The sequence below is a fragment of the Mustela putorius genome, unplaced genomic scaffold, assembly GCF_011764305.1.
Source record: "Mustela putorius furo isolate JIRA1106 unplaced genomic scaffold, ASM1176430v1.1 tig00003834_pilon_pilon_pilon, whole genome shotgun sequence".
Lineage (NCBI taxonomy): Eukaryota > Metazoa > Chordata > Mammalia > Carnivora > Mustelidae > Mustela > Mustela putorius.
The window spans coordinates 2,452,227-2,467,432 of NW_025421987.1; positions in this window are offsets into that span (position 1 = coordinate 2,452,227).

A 15,206-nucleotide genomic window follows, 5' to 3' on the forward strand; every position below is an offset into this window, starting at 1 on the left:
CCATTACATCATTTCTACAATAGTAATTTTCAGAGTATCTTTCTCCCATTGTTGTGTTGAGGATTGAAAGCATTGATTCTAATAAATGAAACCAGAACAGTGTTTGGCACATTGTAAATAAATTGTCTTGGTTTCTTAGGTGTTTGTTTGTTTGTTTGTTTAAAGACCATAAACTGGGTAACATAAAACAATAGAAATACATTTTTCACAGTTTCGGAGGCTGGGAAGTCCAATATGAATGTGAGGGAAGATTTGGTTTTTGGCAGAGGCTCTCTTCCTAGACTTCTATCTTTTCACTAACCTCATGTAGTGGAAGGGGAGAGGTCTCTTTTAGGTAAATCCATTGATCCCATGATGGGATCCCATGATGGCTCTGTTTCCATGAACCAACCACCTCCTTATACCACCACACTGGTCATTATTGCGTCAACATACACATTTTGGAGAGACAAATATATTCAGTCCGTGATGACTCTCAGTAAATGTTAACAATGTGTGATATAATTTGGTCATTGCTTTTGTATCATATTATTCTATAGGATACTAGGCTACCATTCATTATATGATCAAACTACATGATAGATCACTACATATCAACAGGTATTTTCTATCGTAGTATCATGATTTACAGTCGGTTTGGAAGAAGTAGTACCATTGCAATGACAGGTTGTAGGGTTAGAGAAAAAAAAAATCCTTGGTAGTCTAAAAACTGACAATTACCTTACTCTGTCATTTGACACAAGGCACTCTGACCAGTCTTGTTATATCTGCATGCCTGATACTTTCCCTAGTGCTCAGGAAATTTACCATAAACTGCATGGACTCTTCAACCTCTGTGCTGCCACCAAGATCATCCAACCTCTGCTATTTCTTAACCCTTTCTTGTCCATGCCAATAATCCTAAAGTCATCACTTTACATCATATTTGCTTATACCTTTCTCTTAGTTAAGGTTGCTAAAACAAAATAATCATAAGACTTGATGGTCTAAAACAGAAAAATCTTTTTGACAGTGCAGGAGGTTAGAAGTCTGAAATTAGAAGATCCAGTGTGGTCAGGTTCTGATGAGAGCACTTTTCTGGACTGTAGTCAGCTGACTACTTACCTCACACAGTGGAGAGAGGTAGCTATTTCTCTCACTTCTTTTTATAAGGCCACTGGTCCCACTTAAGAGGGTTCTACCTCATAACCTAATTACTTCCTGAAGGTCCTACCTTCAAATACTATCCTATTAAGATTAGGATTTTAACACATGATTTTTTGGGGGAAAAACATTCAGTTCACTGCAACCCCAAAATACTTCTCAATACAATGCTGCATTAAAGTCATTACATGGTGATATTTACTCCTACTTATAATTGCATGAATGTATCCATTTTATATTTTTTCCATATTATAAACAATTCTCCAATGAATAGAATACACATCTCACTATACGGAGTAGCTGAAATTTCCATCAACTGTATTCCTAGGAGTGGTTTAGGTGAAGCATAAATATTCAAATTTTCAATTTTACTTTGCATTGGCAAAGTACTTTCTAGAGTAGTTGTAATATTTCCATCCCTAACTTTAAGGTAAATTATGTCAGGATTTAACAATCTGACAGTTCTCAGTAAACTCCAGTTAAAATCAAGAAGAAATAATTTTGTGAATAAAGATGAGGTATGCTAGAGTGAATTAATGCAAAGTTTTAATATCAGGATTATAAATATAGATTTTCTGCTAGGTTTCTGACTTAAATGATTTAAAATTTTTTGATATAAATATATGAGAACATATTGTTTTCAATATGAAAATGAAAAAGACAGATCCAAGAGTTCATAAATATATATAGCAACACTAAACATGAAATTAAAATAATCTGGATAAAGCTGGGTCTGTGTAAATGAACACTTGTTGAATATGAAGAGTCAGTTGGACTTGGTGTTGGGGTTGGTGCAAGCCATTTTGATGTTGAGGACTAACATTTATTAATATCTATCACATGCCAGTGAGGTCAGTTGATTTTATATGATACTTTATATCCATCTTATTATACATTTTATCTCTTAAATCTTATTTCTTCACATAAGGAAACTGAAGCTTAGATATATAAGAATACAAAGAAGAAGAAAAGAAGAAATAAAAAAGTTTTCCTAGAACAGTGTCTGTATGGTATCAGATAAATGCTGTTGCCATTGACAGGGATGAAGATTTGGAGGAAAGGTTCAAGTTTGGATATATTGAATTTAGTTGCTGAGAAGATATGTTTTGTTGGTTATCAGAACATCTATTCAATTTCACATTGAATGAGTTCCTCTAAAGGATTTAGATATGCCTATTCAGCTCTGAGCATTCTTATTGGAGCAGAAGTAAAATCATATTTACTTTAAGAAAGATTATACTCAGTTCAGTCTTTCTTATCAAAATATTAACAACCATCTAACTAGAAAGCTGAGTGAGGAAAAAAATGAAGCAACAGCATATGTTAAAAAATCAAAAGAATATTTAATATTTAAATGTATAATGCTCTCAAAAATACTAATTAATGCATTTTGGGTTTACTTATATTTTATGATTCATATCCCTGATTTCAATGCAAAAAACTGACTTTCAGAGAACAGATTCTCGCTACATATTATGTCTATAATTGATACTACTCTCTCCACACTGTTAACTTTTTAAAGCCAAAATGTTATTTTCTAGGATCATTAATAATACAACATATCTGATTGCATTGTAAAGTTCAGTTAGCATGAAAAATTCACTAAAAACTACAAACTGGGGTAATCTGCTGAAGCTTATTTTCCTTTCTATACCTGATATATATAAAATCAAAGGTTCTCATATTTATCCAGCCATCTATTTTTATTGCTAGTAATTCTTGGCACAGAAACCATCACTTGAACAACATTTCTACTTTAAAAATATATATGCATATATATAATTTTTTTAGTTTTTGTTTGACTCAAATTTTTATGGATAATTACACAATTTTCACATACACTGAATTCTCTAGGCATTCTGAAACTGAACATCTTAACGTTTGCTAATTCTTAGATGCATGTTTCACTTTTTCTGTATCATTTAAATTGATGATTTCTCACTGCATAACAATAAACTTAATATATTCCATATTTTTTCATTCTTTCATTCAACAGATTTATTGGGCCTATGCTTCATACTAAACAACTTCCTGGGCACAGAAAATACACAAATGAATAAAACTCTTTACTTAATGGGCTAAATGTTTAATAGAATATTGAATGAAGAAATAGAATTAGAATTGCATGAATTATGATGCAATATCATAGTTTTTGAATCAGAAATAAACACAGAGTGGAAGAGAGACTTCAATTTCTCTCTAAAGGAATAAAAGGAAAGGCGTGAAGCAGGATACTCTCTGAGTATTCTGAGTAATGACACCACTTTTGTATCACCCCCTTCTCTCCAGGGTCCACTGTATTGCCTCAGACATGCAGTCTCACACCAGGTCCCAACAAACCCTGACAAGCAAAATACTTCACCTGTAGAGTGTGAAGCATGAGGAATGTGGATTGAAAGAACCCAGATGTCATAATAGATGAAGGCTGACTGTACCAGCCATTACACAAGATGTGTTAGTTAGAGGTGGGGGAGACTTGTGAAAATTGCCTGGAAATCAGAATGTAAAATGTACTATTATTTGAAAATTAAGATAAATGAATAAGTACCAGTGTTAATGTCTTGTAAGCAATAAGGACAGGCAATTCTGAGGTGTGTTATCAGGACCCATACTGGGACATCATACTCAGAAGCTGAATGAATATGTCAGCAGGATGTAGGAAAGGAAAAATGACACCTTCAAACTGCAAGAAATTTGATTTACTCTGAAGTCATTAAAGGATACTAAAAACATATAAAGATTTTTGTTACATAAACTCTATTTGAATTTGATTGCACAAGATTAATAAACAAATAGAAAATTAAGACTGCAAAGAAGGGAAACTGAAATATGTATGAAATTTTAAAAATAAACATTTGCTGTTCCTTAGCAAAGGAATGGCAAATAGTGAGTAATTGATTCATTAGTGTTTGTTATTTTAAACTTGTTTAATAAATAAAGGGTTATTTTCTTATTTTTGTGTGTGTGGATTTTGGGGGGAAGTAAATGGAAGATGGTGAAGAAATCAAAGTGATATTTGTGTGAGGCTTTTCCTTAACATAAGACTATGTAGAAGAATGTAAAATACATTTAAAGCTTGTCTTTTATTTCTACTATTTTATTTCTATTCAAGGAGAATTTATTTGTGGACTTTAGAAAGAGAAGCAGGGAAAATAGTCATGCATGTAGAAAAAAAAAATGTATAAAACCTTTGGCTATCTGGTAGAAATGGATTTATTATAAAATAAGATCTTCAGACTAAGAATCAGGAGTCCTGGGTTTGAATTCAGACTCAATCCCTAATTAGTTTTTTATTATATTCAGGTCTCATAATGAGAAAAGCAAGAAGTCTAGGTCCAATCATTTTTCTTTTTGTTTTAATAAAACTACAGTTTCACTGTACACAATTTGAGGGCTATTTGCATTCTGACAGTGTTTCAGAAGAGACTAAAAGGGATTGAGAAACAAAAGAGTAAATCTTTAATAATTGAGTTCAGAAACTATAACAGGTTGCAGGGTATAAATTTTAGGTGTTTGGCCTTCCAGGTGCCCAGAAAATAACACCATATAGATGGTTTCTGGGTCCTGCTTACTTATTAAGGTCATTCATAATAATAAGATGAAGTACAGATCATAAGTCAAACCAGTGCAGCTGCTGACAGTTGGAAGTCGTTTTCAGGGATGTATTTAATACAAATCACTCTTCAGTTAAATCTAGTAATGCAAATTATATTGTCAAAAACCCCCTTTTTAATAAATAGCGAAACTATTATTATTATGACACTAAGGAGAATAAACACTAAACTTTTATCACAGTCTTCTGAATTGAAAAAAAGCTAACACCACCACCACCACCACACAGAAATGTCTAGAGAATAATGCCTCAAACAACTGTGAAACAACCATCAGTATTAATTAACTCATAATATTTCCATTATATCCCTTTAGATATTAAAAGAACAATTTTTACATATGAAATATATGCTCGTTTTACTTGAATCTCCCTATTACATCCTTTTTTTACCAGAGACAACTCCTATCAGTAATGTTGTGTATAGCAATTCAGTCTTTTTTTTTTTTCAGTCTTTATTTTGATATTTAGCTATAAATGTCTGTAAGTAGACTCAGACACAAATGGAAATTTGGTACATGATATAGTAGGTCTCACTAATTAGAGGGAGAAAAATGTTCTCTGCAATAAGTCACTTTGGATCAATACTCCTAGTGTTGGGATAATCACTATCAGATAACCATTAATTCAAACTGCATTATAATCATTTATTTGAAAAACAAAACTTTAGAACTATTCAAAATAAAAAAGTAAAAAAATTAGATATGACCTATTTCTGCATTTGTAGTTCAAAAAAATTTCTTAGACAATTCATGGAAAACAAAACTCAATAAATATTGATAAATGTAATCATTTGAAAATTTAAAACAATACAGCTTTCAATATTAGTTTTATAAAAAATATTCATGAATATTGAAAAGAAATGATAGGAAGAAAGTCCCATAATGCTGTTTCTTTGAATATTTAATACGTCTTTACGTAGAATAAAGCTTCTCCTTTTTCATTATGTAGTAGAAAGAACTATAGAACCAGTGAATTTCTTAATCTCTCAATTCTTGCTTCCTCATTAACAAAGATAGTATAAAAACATCAATCTCACCAATTCTTATGAGAATTAAGTGAAAGAACATGTGCACGGTGCTCGATATATCTTAGCTCTCTCTCACCCAGATAGAGGCAAAATATTGCTAAGAGATATAACTTCTATCACTTAGAAATTTTTGAACTATCAATACTTATTTTCTGCTCCTTTAAGTTTGTGTCTATTCTTGAATCTGGGTTCCTAGTTAAAAATCAATGTAATTTTTCAGGCTTGACCACAGGCAATTATGAAATGTTTTTCCATGGTGGCCTTCAGTAGAGGAAAGGTGTCCTCTTCATCGGGACTTGGAGATAGCCAATGCCTTGCAGTTTTTGAAGGTAGTTTCAGTCTAGGAGGTGGACTCCCCTGGCCAGATGGTCATGCTCTTCCCTTACCTGCATTCTTAGTCTGATCATCTCCATTCGTGACTCTCTTTGTCTAAGGCCTTGGGCACAGGTCCTCTGTAGGTCTTTCAGACACAGCCTCCTGGAGTGGGCACAGGACAGATGAGGGAAATCCCCTGATGTCTTACTTTCCTTCATAATGACTACTTTTCTACTTCTAGTCCTTCTCCCCCTCCTTTCCTTACCTGAGTCCATAAAACTACCAGAGACTTCTGTTTGGAGCTCCCTTTACAGTAAGATGACCATGTGTGTGCTGCTTTATCTGACTTCAGTGTAGCACTGTTCCTTGGGGGAATTTGGAACAAGGGGTGTCAGGGGCTTTCTTGGGTTTAAACTCTGGCTAATACTATCACATTAAGTGACTAAAGGCTTACCTCTTCCAGAGTTTTTTAGTGTTCTTTTTCTTCTTATTTTTCTAACCTCTCAAGTCAGGACTAATGAAGTTATAAGGAAACTTCTAATTGCTCTTTTTATAATAAATTTGAGAAACTCATTGTTGGGCTACAGGAAAATGAAATCCAAAAATATTAATTATATTGATAGAACAGAAGACATTATTCAAGATTGGAAAAACTCTCCTTCCTCATCTATGTAATTATTTGTCTATCTACCTGCCTAAACATCATCATCTATATACCTCTATCTATCCACATATACATATATAATTATATAATTCTTTTCTTTAATTTATCCACTTATATGTAATTTCTGAAACTGCCAAATTTTTGTAAAGAATTTAAATGATTAGATCCTAAACCTTATCATTGCTTATAGCACTAATACATATAACACACACTATACGTATATAAATTTGGAAAGAAAACCTATGCAATTTGGAAGCAAAAAATTTTGGTGTGAATCCTATATTATCTGTCCCACTTTGGAAAGTTTGCGTAGCCTTCCTGATTCATAGTTTCTTTATCTGAGAAACCACAGTAATGGTATCACCTACTTTTATAACTGAAGAATTAAATAAGAAAATGCACACAAAGTACATCATCATAGATGCTCACGGTGTTCATGTTATGCCATAAATCCAAACCTACATCTGTTACTAAAACAAAAAATATTACAAGAGTATAATGAACATTTTATGTAACATTTTATTTCCTTATAAGTTACTTCACATCATCAACTCTAGATGCCCTAGTTGACTTGACCACCATTGTGGACTCAATTCTGTGTGAAGTTGGAACTCTAGAGAGATGGAAGGGCAAGAGTTCAAAAAAAAGGCAAGCTACTGAATTGTTCAAACCCTGGGCAAATTACAGAGAGCTACAATTAATGGTTTATTTGTGACAGCAATACCAATGACTAAAATAGGCAAGTTAACATATAACCATGCATATTGTTCTCAAACTGTGTGTGGAGGCATCCTGGGGCATTACAAAAGAAGCATAGGATATATAAACTTTTGAGAGAATTACAATGACTTTTGTCAGAAACCATGCATTAAACCGTTATTAAGTTGTTTGGACCTAAGGTACTTCTGTTACAAATTTCTTTTTGCCAAGAAGAACCATGAAAAAGTTATCAAAATGCTGAAAGTGCTCTGAATCGAGAAAATACAATATGAAAAGGATAATAAGAAATAGCTCTCTTGGGCTCCCAGATAGCTCAGTTGGTTAAGCATTAGACTCTTGATTTCAGCTCAGGTTATGATCTAAGGGTCATAAGACAGAGCTCTGTATTAGGCTCCATGCTCAGTACAGAGTCTGCTTGAAATCCTCTCTCCAGAGTTCTCCTTTTACATATGTTTTCCCACTTAAGCCTCCATGTTGCATCACCACTTCCTCATATCAGGGAGATCATATGATAGTTGTCTTTCTCTGGTACCCCTGGGGATAAAAATATATGTTTATACATATGTTTTCCCAAAGAGTTATAAAAATGAATCATTTTGTTTGAAGTGGTGGGGGTTTGGGAGGTTGGGAGGTTGGGAGGTGGGTATTATAGAGGGCACGGATTGCATGAAGCACTGGGTGTGGTGAAAAAATAATGAACACTGTTTTTCTGAAAATAAATAAATTTAATAAAAAAATAAAGAAAAAAATGAATCATTTTGTAATATTTCCATCTGTTTTCCCTATTGCATTTATTTTCCCCATATGAAAATTTGAGGAAAATAAATAATAGCTTTATGGTGCTACTGCATTGTGATCAAAATGATACCCCTTAAAATGCTTCTTCAAAATAAATTACAGAAAATATTAAGTGGCCTAGTCACTTCTCCACATTGTCATCTTTTTATTCTGGCCCAATTACTGCATCCAAAAGAAAGTTCTCTTTAACTTCTATAGCTATTTTATCTATTCCTTTTTTAAATGCATTTAATATACTCTCTAGTCATGTACCTACTTTGAGATTTGATTTCTCCTCAAGTAGTTGTAATAGATGACTACTATGCAATTTTCTATATGTCACTATCTAGTGTTTCTTCAAAAAAAAGAAAGAAAGAAAGAAAGAACGAATGAACGAAAGAAAGAAAGAAAGAAAGAAAGAAAGAAAGAAAAGAAAGGAAGAAAGAAAGAAAACATTTCTAGTGATTTGCAAATGGCAATTAGATAAAACTTTATAATTTACCCTTTTACGATTTTGATCTAACTCCCTAAACCAAGATGAGTTGATGTTGGTTTTTTGATATCTCAATACCCTTCTTGAATGATACTAAATTTGCTATCTAGCGTTATGCTCCCAATTCTAAGCACAAGTAACAGGTGCTCTCTTGCTCCTGCCCCTCAAATTAACTTAAAGTCACACATCCCTTGTTAGTTTACTCATACCTAATTATCATCTTGATCTGTCTGCTGCTTGCTCTCTGATGAACCCTCTCTGGCAGGGTTCATCCCAGGCAGTTTAGTATTACACATTTAGGCTCATAATAACTTTCTTGTTAAAAATACATAACCAGAAATATTTATTCAGAGAGCGTGATGTAGGACCCAGGGATCCACACAAAGTTACTTTGGACACCTTTTGAGGAACACTCCACTATCAAGGTCAAGTTCTGCCACTAAAAATGCTCCCAGTGTTTACTATGCTGGCTAAACAAAGTCTTAGTTGCCAGAGCAGTCCACCAAGTAAGACCAAACCAATCACCACAGAACAGGTAGAACAAACATAACAAAGGACAAAGATGAAATGGCTTTTTTAAAACAATGTGGTAGAAGAAGAGACAACTGATCTTCTAACTTTTATACTGTTCTTTCTGGTATACCTTGATTCTAATTTCTGTTTTAGTATTTTCAAGGAGATAGCAAAACAACATTAATTCCAATTATGGAGAAAACTAGCACTGTTTACTTCCATAACATAATTCTCAATCAACTGAACTTGTTATCCAAAATGTACTAATGAAATCATAAGTGTGGTAGGGTTTTTCAAATGTAACATGTTAAATATTAGTAATATTATAATTACTAATTTCATTTTGCCATCAATGTAACTTCTTGTTATTGTTTCCTTCAGGAAACTCCTCATGAAAGGGACCTGAATTGCATTTAAATTTTTGTTTATTAATTGATGCTTTAAACATCTTGCAGAATTTAACCTATTTACATTATGGTAGAGTTTACTTTATATTTAAACTCAACAGTCTAAGACTGAGATGCCCCTTTTGTTTCTGTGAGCTGATATTGACAGCAATACAATTTAAGAAAATAATATAGATATATGAACAGTTATTGTTAATACATATAATACTGATAGTTAATAATAATACTAATAATACCACTAATCCACAGAAGGCTGAAGATAAACCAGAGATGTATTAGCCCATCAAGGAGAAGATATGCAGATCCTCGAAGTTCTAACTGATTTAACAGAAAACTATCAAGACCCGATATTTGGAATGACTATTTTTCTAGCCATCCCAAAATTGATTAGCAACACCTGGAATGGATAATAATAATAAGCACTTAAAGATATGCCAGGGGAAATCCTGGAGAGGTTTCTGCATTTAATAAGAGTGAATAATATGGATTATTTTTTATTACATAACAGTTTTGTAGCACCTCACTCACCTGTTTATACAAGGAAATGAGGAAAAGATAGTAACTCTAATATCTTTTTAAACATTGACAAAATATAATAAATTATTTTCCTAGAGATATAACTCACAGAATTTATAAAGTTTGCTTAAGAGAACAGAATTGACTAACAGTACAATATGAACAGTAATACATAAAACAAACAAACCTTCTGTTATCTACAAAACTGCTAACTCTTATTTGATTTCTTAGAGACTTATACATTTCAAAGTCATGTTTTGTTTCAGAAGATATGATCAAATATATTTTCACAGGAATAGGAACAAGTTTGCACCCCAGATATTGTGAAGACATATAGAAATGCTTAATCATTTAAGGCAAATCACAACTTTATCTGTGAGTATAAAATCAACATATGGTTTTGTCTTAAATTGTGAAAATTCTGCATCATTTCTATATTGCCTTTACTTTTCAGCTGGAATGTTAATGAAATCTAAGAAACCAATGTTGGCTTACACAACCATTTAAAATATCTGGAAGCTTCATAATTAAAGGCTACCTATCTCTCTTCTAACTTTTCTCTATGATCATTAGCAGTTGCTCAGAATGTTGCTTGGGGCTGATCAGGAGTCTTGAGAATCCTTGTTTGGACAGAGGTGTACAGTGCCAGCCACACTGTAAGGCAAGGGCATGAGACACTAAAAAAAAGTTGTCTGAAATCCAAAGCTTGCAAAAGTACAGGTCTTAGGGGGACATATTAAGTATTTTCTTAAAATAGCAAGGATCTGTTCCTTATCTTATTAAAAAAAAAAAAAAAAGAGCTGGGCATTTCCAATGAGAAAGGAGTATGTTTCCTACCTGAGATACCTATTCTTTTCTTCCTAGAACATTTTTAAGAAAACATGACCTGGAAAACTGGACAGATAGTTCTCCGGAGACTATCAATTACTCTAGGAAGAAACATATGGCAGAAAACTGTCCTGGAAAAATAAGGGAAACTCACAATAAGTTTCAAACTTATTTTTGTATGGTAACAAATGTTACCACAAAGAGAAATAAAAGTATTATTCTCTTAATTTATCCAATTTGCATTCCAGCTATAATATTTAATCCTTACTCTGTCAGAGGAGAATAGGATAAATTATATTCACTCTGATGTCACTGAGTGATCAGATTTCAGCAGACTGGTCTACTTCTGTGAACTTCAAATTCTCATAAGCACAATATAGATAATCTACTTCAGAGGACTGTGAGACACAAAGGTGAAAATATATGTGCTTTCATAGAATAAATTGTAAACATATAGCTGTTGAATTTCTTTCTGCCTGAATGAACTTTGCAAGCTCCTCTTGGAATTGTGTTCTGTAATTTGGAAGCTTTACCATTGGTCTGAGAGAGAGATTGATTCACTACCATCCGTAGTTAAAATAAAATTCACCAGAGGAAAGAAGTGCCTTGCAATACATGCAACAGTCCAAACAACTGAGTTTCCAATAGTTTGTAATGCAGACTACCATATGAGTAATTGGAAATACACCACATTTTAATTCATGAAGTGGTGATTCTTAATTTTTTTGTGGCACATATTTCAATGTGAGTATTTGATGAAACCGTAGACAGCCTATTTGAAAATATGCTTTTCTATATTTATATACATAATCTATTTTAAGTTCCAATTTCAAGACACCTCTGAAACCCACCTACCAATAGTAATAACTTTTCTACAAAAATATAGTGGATACATAGCCTCCTATCTATTCTAGGTTCCATTATTTAAATGGGAATCAGGGTTGGTCTTTTATTCTAATTCTTTTAAATTGGTAACTTTGAAATGAGGTCCTGTTAATCATTTGCTGGGCTCATAGGAGTACTCTGAAACGCTAATGATCATAAAATGTTCAAAGAAATTTAGAAAGCATCATTCTAACCTTTTATATAACTAATTAGACTTTTACTTCTCTAGAGTCCACTATGATTCTGTTGTTATAGTAATTAAATTATACTCTGGAAACAGACAAACAAATAATCCCCAAAGCTTATAGTATCTTGCTTGATTTGATACAATTTAATAGGAGAATACACACATTCAAAATAGAAGTACTCCATTTCACTGCTTAATTTTCTTTTAATTTCACTGAAATAAGTTTTCACCCACCAGAATAAACTAATTCAACCATGTTCAGCAACTTTACGTTTCTCATAATCTCAGTGTATTGCTGTTGTTGCTTTCTTAACTGGGAAAATTAAAAATTTACATCAAATCGGAAATTATGTTTGAATCCACATTATATTGCTATTAAGAAGAGAGTACTTGGGAAACCTGAGGACATATTCTAATGTGACTTTTCAATAAAGAAAACACTACTTGAACTATATCATCTTATTTAAAGCCAAGTGATAGAGCTGCTAAAAACTGTAGGATTCTATCTCCGAAGTTCAAACCCATGCTCTTGTGACTGAGACATTTTCAAACCTTCCCTGTGCAAGTTCGTCAATGGGAAAGAATGAGAATAATAATTTTGTTAAACTGAAAGAACCATTGTAAAATGTAAATGAAAAATGCATGTGTACATTTATGCATGTATCATTTAATAAATTTAGCTAGTCATCGTAAACATTCACAAAATAAGATCTTTCCTATTATATAAATTATTTAATCTGCTTCTTCTAAGTGAACTGGAATCCTAATGTTTTATTTGTGACATTTATTTAAGTGGAGTCAGCCTAAGTACTGTGCTGTTTTGCCTGTAGCTCATTATACTCACAGAAGGGATTCACAAGTTTATAAATCAACAGCATCTTTGCAAAAGACACTATCGTACTATAAAGTGTCCTAGATTTAGCAGAAAATAAGGGTGAAGAAAATCGATAGATTTGAAGCACGACAAAATAAGTTCATTTTCTTCTACTTTAGAAAATAAATTTAAGAAACTCATTTTAAGTGTCAATAAGTGCAACATCCTGTTTCTTTAATTTTTCTAGTTTTGATTTGAATATTGGTAATGACCGTATGTGGTGTTTCAGTTTTATATACTAAGTTATTTGTATACTTAACTGCACACAATAATTATTTTCATTATGACTAAAACCAGACACTAAATTTTCTATAAGATTTTGTAGAAATTATTTCTGCAGAATTTGACATCAATATGATGATGATGTTTATATTGATAATAGTACCCTTCCAGATACTCACCTAGCAGTCAATTATCAATGTGAACTTAAAACTAGCAATTTGTTAAGTGTATATTCTTTAGTGTTGATTTCCCGGTAAGTTGAAGGGTACAGAATGACTTAGTGGAATTTAAGAGCCAGTGAACCGGCCAGTGTCATTTAAGCCTGAATTCCCCTCATGCACCTGGGCGGCTTTGCCTCACCACCTCCAGACAAAGTGCTGAGAACACAAAGCTCCGGCTGCATCTATGTCCTAACAAAGTCCTTTGTAGCTGAACCAAGAATCTCTTGTCTTCTCTAGGTATCCGTGACTCTTTGGCCAGTTAAATGTTAGCCTGCAAATAGCATAAAACCTCAGATGCTTAAAACTTCTTGCCACTGCATACATCCACATTTTATCTAATAACAATATTCTTGTTTTTCTCTGAGGAACAGTCTCCCTATCATTTCCTGTATATATCCTCAGGAGAATATGCACCTCAGCTGTGGACATTGAGAGCACTGGAATTTATTGAACATAGAAATTTAGTTAATAAAAGGATCATGACACATCTTGAACTATGGAAAGTGAGGTTTAGACCTCTGTACAAATACTTTGGCAAGTATATAGTTTTTTGTTCAATTAGGCCTTTATTAATAGTGGTTACTATGAGGCGTCTTAATTTCCTGCGCTTCTATTTCTTTATAAAATACGGATAATGTTAGTTTCTATTTCATGGAATAATTGTGAAGATGAAATGCGTTAATTCATGTAAATTCTTTTACAAGAGTGCCTGGCAAATTGGCAACACTCAACGATTGACTATTATAATTATGATTGTACCTCTGAAATGGTAAGCCAAATGTAGTTGGCAGTCACCATGATACCACATGGATCTTGACAATGAGTGGAGTAGAAATGGAGAAGCTGTCCTGAGGAAATTATTTGAATCTCAAATTTCATTTCTGCTGGAAGCTCATGGATTCTGAATTAAGTATACCAATAAATTCCACTCATTTATTTTTCAAATCACTTTTGGCTTAGATATTGTGTTACTTGCATCTAAAAAAAAATCAATACTAGGAAAACATGAAAATAAGTAGCATTACAATTCAGAATAAACTGAGTTATAGTAGTGTGATTAAGAAAATAAGGATCCCTATATTTTGTTCTGGAATAAGTGAAACATGGCTCTGACTTGCTCTTCTGAAGTCGTATCATGTATCATTCACTTTTACTGCAAAGCAAACAACTGCAAATTTAAGTGCCTTTGAGTAACATCTCTTACTCACATTTGAGAATGATGATCAAGGGTAAGCATTGGCTCACTTTAGTTTAAACTGTCTCAGATTATCTCTGTTCCAAAACTCAACCTGAAGAAGAAGCCCTTATAAGAAACATGCCCTTTTCTTGTGGCAAAGGGCCAGAGGTAAAGAGGATGTGTAGAACCACCCAATTCAAGGGCTATCTTCTGCTCTTATGTGATGTATAACACAAAACACAAAAATGGCTTAGAGTTTAATGGCTCAAATCTCATGGGCTAAAGCAAGTCATAAGACTGAGACACAGGTGCCTGGGTGGCTCAGTGGGTTAAACCTCTGCCTTTGGCTCAGGTCATGGTCTCAGGGTCCTTGGATCAAGCCCTGCATCGGGGGGTCTCTGCTCAGCAGGGAGCCTGTTTCCCTTCCTCTCCCTCTGCCTGCTTCTCTGCCTACTTGTTATCTCTGTCTGTCAAATAAGTTAATAAAATCTTAAAAAAAAAAAAAAGACCGAGACATCATCAATGGGACAGGGGAGTATAACTCTTCACCAAAAGCACAGGGAAGTCATTTCATGGTGGTGAGTTGATAACCCTCCGAAGAGGTATAGGGAATGGATGAATACA